Raw genomic sequence first — 5,303 nt, forward strand, 5'->3', positions numbered from 1 at the left:
ATATTGTCACAGCTTCCTGACTGCTCCCGCTGCCTTAATCTCTACCCAGCCCAGCAGCCAGAGGAATCCCGCTGAAATGGTGATCACATAATGCCGTCCTCCGGACTTCCATGTTCCCACTCCACCCAGAATAAAAGCCAGAGCACTTACAAGGGCCTGTGCCCCCTCGGACCCCCCTGACCAACACTGCTTTCTCACTGTCCTGTAATCATGGCCCCTAAATGTCTGCAAGGCTCCTCCCTCACCTCTCCAGTCTTATTTGAAATGGTGTCTTTGCAGAGAGGCCCCATGCCCACTTCTGTACAGTCGGGCCCTCTTCTCTGCTGTGCCGTCATCCCATATACTAGAGTTTATCTTGTTTATTATTTGTCTTCTCTATAAAGGCAGAGCTTTCTGTCTGGTTTTGTTTGCAGATGTCTTTGTTTTCTAAAGCATAACAAATCACCCCAAAATTTTAGTTGCTCAAAACAAGAGTCCTCATTTATTACCTCATATTTCAGTGGTGGTGGATTTTGTGGGGGGCATGGCTGCATGTGTCTTTCTCCCATCTTTCAGGTACCCTGAATCCTCTCCAGGAGGACATCCCCGCAGGGCTGGGTGGCCCCATGGTGAAGCTGACGTCCCCCAGACAGAGGGGTCGAAGAAACAAAGGCAGACACGGCAATGGCTCTCATGACCCGGCCTCAGAAGTCACACACTGCCAGTCCATTCAGTGAGGAAGGAGATGCCCTGAGGCGCTGGCTCAGCAGCTGCTTTGTCCCGTGTGCCCAAAACTGCCAGCACAAATGTTTGGACAATGAATAGATTCCAGCCCTCATATTTTTAAAATATATTTTCAGCCTTTTTTCTAAGCAAATACACTATACTGTTAATTAAAAATTCAGAGTATCTCTCTAGATAAAAATTTATAAATATAAGCCTGTTAATTATATTTTAAATGTAATATTTAATGTTTTTCTAAAATTACATCTTTTGACTATACAATAAGTTATTTCAACTCCTCATTAGCATTTCTGCCTCTAGATTTTTTTCTGCTATAAATGCATTGTGATGAGCATCCTTTTGCATAGATCTTTGAGGGCATCCCTTAATGTGTTCTTGGGGAGTAAGACCTAGGTTGTGAACACTTAAAGTGCACCAGTAGAGTGACATTGACTTATTGCAAGCCGAGGAACCATTAGCTAAATTCTTTGATAGCGGGGTTATTTTGAGCTCAATTATCTGGACATTCCAGTGTTGATCTAATGAGAGGAAGCAGAAGACCAGAAATGTAGAAAGTAGGGTTTTAGCAGCTTATTCTTGTCTGACAATAGAGGACAAAACTTCTGTCTCTAGTTTCTGAAAGCTGGAATCTGAGAAGTGGCCTGAGCAGTGATTCACTGGAGAATTCTCCCTCTGGCATGAACCTGGGCCAGCAGGTACCTCGGTGCCTGTGGGCTCTGCAATCTCCTGGCAAGGTCTCTCTCTCCTGGGCAACTCGCACTGTGCACCCCCTACTGCAGGGCAGCCTCAGGAATGGGAGGTAAATCGAAACTCCATATAGCGCCAGCTCCATAAATCAACACTCTCCACACACACATAACCAAGATAAGACATGCCTGTGGTTAATAAGCCCCATCTGCGCAAATCACGGTGCGATGGGGGCGGGCGTGGGCTCTGCGGAGAGCACCTTGGACTTGGGACTGCACGCTGGGCTGTGTCCCACCGGGAGCTGGCCTCTGTAACAGGAATCTTGCTCCTGGCTTTCCTGCTCAGTAAAATCAGAGGAAAACAGCCACTTGGGTTCACATTTAGGCTTTCTAAAAAGAGCACTTGGAAAAATGTGCATCTCAGAGAGTCTGTGCGTACGTTCTAATAAAACAGCATCAATTCATCCAGGGTCGACAACATCATTTTGGTTTCCCCTTGGTATGTTACTGCACTTCCCTAGGTATCTCTACGGCTAGGGTTACCCTTACAGGTGCTGCTCAGAACCTAAGGTGTTGACGCCTTGAAGAGCCCACGAAGAGTGGTTGCTGCAGGGAAGGCTCGACTGGATCCAGCTGGTTCAGGAGTGAAGTAGAGATGATGACTGTGGCCTTGGTCAGGATTCCTGGGTTTACTGGTCAGCATTAATCTTCCGCTTATTTGTACTTGACCGTCATGAACCTGGAGACAGAGGCTCTCTATTAAGGAAAACACCCACAAATAGTTGTAAAGGGTTAATTAGCAAGTTAATGAGGTCATTGCCTCCAAATCTTTTTGAAAATTTTAACATGTACAGGAAAATGGAAAGGATAGTCTAATGAGCACCCCAACATCCTTCAGCCAGATCCACCAATTACTGCCAGTTGCAGGCAGCAGGTACTTTAGCCCCACAGCATCAGCCTTCATCTACAGCAGCGGTTCTCAACCTGTGGGTCGCGACCCCTTTGGGGGTCGAACGACCCTTTCACAGGGTTCGCCAAGACCATTGGAAAACACATATATAATTACATATTGTTTTGTGATTAATCACTATGCTTTAATTATGTTCAATTTGTAACAATGAAATTGTGGGTCACCACAACATGAGGAACTGTATTAAAGGGTCGTGGCATTAGGAAGGTTGAGAACCACTGGTCTACAGTCTTCCCATCACATCATCTCACAAACATTAACATCGGTTCGTGAGACCACCTACATGCTGTCGTGTCCACATCTGTCCTATTGACTGGAAGATTCTATTTTTGCTGTTTTTCCCGATGTAGGACCTTAGGCTTACCCATTGTGTTGGGTTTATATGTATCGTTTGTCTCCAAATCCTAGGCTGTGTAAATATCCTGCTCCCCCGTAACCTTTTGTCCAGAAGTTCTAGCTCCCATGACTGACCTTTTCCTGAACAAGATATTACATTGGCCTTGCAAAAATGGCTTTAAAATTCTGTCATTCCATCTGTAGTTAGTAGTTAGCATTCTCTCAGAAGCATTTTTCTCTCTTTCTCCCCCTGCCCCCATGGGTAATTTGAGGGAAGGAAATTATAATCTACCAGCATTATTCTTCTGATGGCCAATTGTCCCAAACTTGGCATAGGACCTCCTACAAGCTAGGTCCTGTGTGTGTTGTGTATTTTATATGACCCAGTTAGTTTTTTGTGAATTTACTTTGCTTTTTTTCTGAAATCTTTTTTTTTTTTTTAAAGAGTAACTTTAGGCTCACAGCAAAATTGAGAGGTAAGTATTAGGCATTTCCCATATACCTCCTGCCCCTACAAAAGCAGAGCCTCCTCCATTATCAACACTCACCAAAGGGTACATTAGTTACAAATGATTAACCTACATTGACACCTTATTATCAACCAAAGTCCAGTTTACCTTAGGGCTCACTCTCAGTATCTGTATGTTCTATGGGCTTAGAAAATGTATATTGACATGCATCCATCATTACAGTATCATACAGAGTATTTTCTCTGCCCTGAAATCCTGTGTTCCATCTATTCCTGACCCCCCAGCCCCTGACAACCACTGATCTCTTTCTGTCTCCATGGCTTTGCCTTTTCCAGAAGGTCCTAAAGGTGGAATCATGAGTGCAGTCTTTTCAGGTGGCCTTATTTCACTTAGTGAAATGCATTCAAGTTTCTTCCATGTCTTTTCAGGGCTTGACAGCTCATTTCTTTTTAATGCTGAGCCATAGCCCATTGTCTGGATATTTATCTTCCCACTGTTTGCTTATCCATTCACCTACTGAAGGACGTCTTGGTTGTTTTGAAGATTTGGCAGTTAGGAATAAAGCTGGTATAAACATCAAGTGCAGGTTTTTGTGTGGGCATACGTTTTTAGCTCCTTTGGATAAATACCAAGGAACATGACACTGGGTCCTATGGGAAGAGTATGTTTAATTTTGTAAGAAACCACCAAACTATCTTCCAAGGAGGCTGCACCATTTTGCATTCCCACCAGCAGTGAATGAGAGCTCTTGTTGCTCCACATCCACGCCTGCACTTGGTGTTGTCTGCGTCCCGGATTTTCGCCACTCATGGGTGTGGAATGGGCTGCTTCATTAGCTCCTCTGATGACATTAGCGTGGAGCATCATCCATGTGCTTATTGTCCATCTGTACATCTTTGGTGAGTTTCAACCCCTTTTTAAATCAGGCTGTTTGCTTTCTTATTGATAAGTTTTAAGCGGTTTTTTTTTTTTTTGTATTTTGGATAACAGTCCTTTTGTATATGTGTATTTAAATACAAGTATATATACACATACACTGTCTTCTGTGATGAAAGTGAATATAAATCAGACCTATTCCTAAAGATGTGGCTCTTGTTATATTGGCACAAATGGACCCGACTGTGCCACAGAGCGTGGGGAGGGAAGCCGGGTCTCCTGATGCAAGAAGAGCATGCAGTTCATTGCGCTCAGCGCCCTGGGAAAACCTGCTCTGCTGCCACCCCCTGAGCAGGACAGGCGCGGAAGGGACAGGCTGCCCGTGGTGGCAGGTGCGCTCTACAGAACGCTTCAAACCCGTCCTCACTCAGTGTTTCCAACCCTGCAGCTACCAGAGGGGACCTTCTGGGACTCGCAGGCATCACATTGTGCAGCTCCCGAATGGCCGACAGGAGGAAAGGAAAGATGATCTTCAGGCATCCACGCCTCGGTCTTTCCGGAAGGTTCCTGCCATCAAAAAGCTCTTGGCACTAGTCTGTCCTTAAGTGACACTGCACAGTTCAGGGTGAAATTTTAAATGGACCCAACGCTCAGCCTCAGCTGAGACAGTGATTACAATCCTGAGACTACAGGGGTCTGTTTTCAAGCCGCATCTCCCCCCCCCCACCCCACCCCCACCCCCCGCCCAGCACAGCCTCCCTGGGGGCAGAAAGGCAGCCCTGGGGCCAGGCCAGCAGGCCAGCACCCAGGGGACTCCTCACCCTCTCTGCAGGGTGCAAACGGCTGCAGAACTTGGGGACCAAGGCACCAGGGCCACAACCTGCAGAGGGTGACCGAGAGCGCGGGTTGAGGGGTGGGGGACCCTCAGGCCCGCCCTCCGCCTGGGGCACTTGGAGCATCTTCCTCAGCGCAGCTGCCAGGACGTCCGGGAAAACGGGGATGTAAGTGTGGGCCCGCCCGCCGGCGCGCCTGCATGAGTGTGGCTCAGTCACTTCTGGGCTTTTCCGCCACAGGGCCACCCAGCCCGCCGGCCCCCGCGCCCTCCCACCTCCGCCTGGTGACTCACTGTCCCGGGACGGCCCACAGGCAGTTCTTCCTCGGGAACTCACGCAGCGGGCGGGAAGCCCGCGGCCACCTCCCTCCCTCCCCTCCCGCCACCCGCCACCCAGGCTCTCTGGGTTC

The sequence above is a fragment of the Myotis nattereri genome, assembly GCF_964212035.1.
Source record: "Myotis nattereri genome assembly, chromosome: 17".
Taxonomy (NCBI): Eukaryota; Metazoa; Chordata; class Mammalia; order Chiroptera; family Vespertilionidae; genus Myotis; species Myotis nattereri.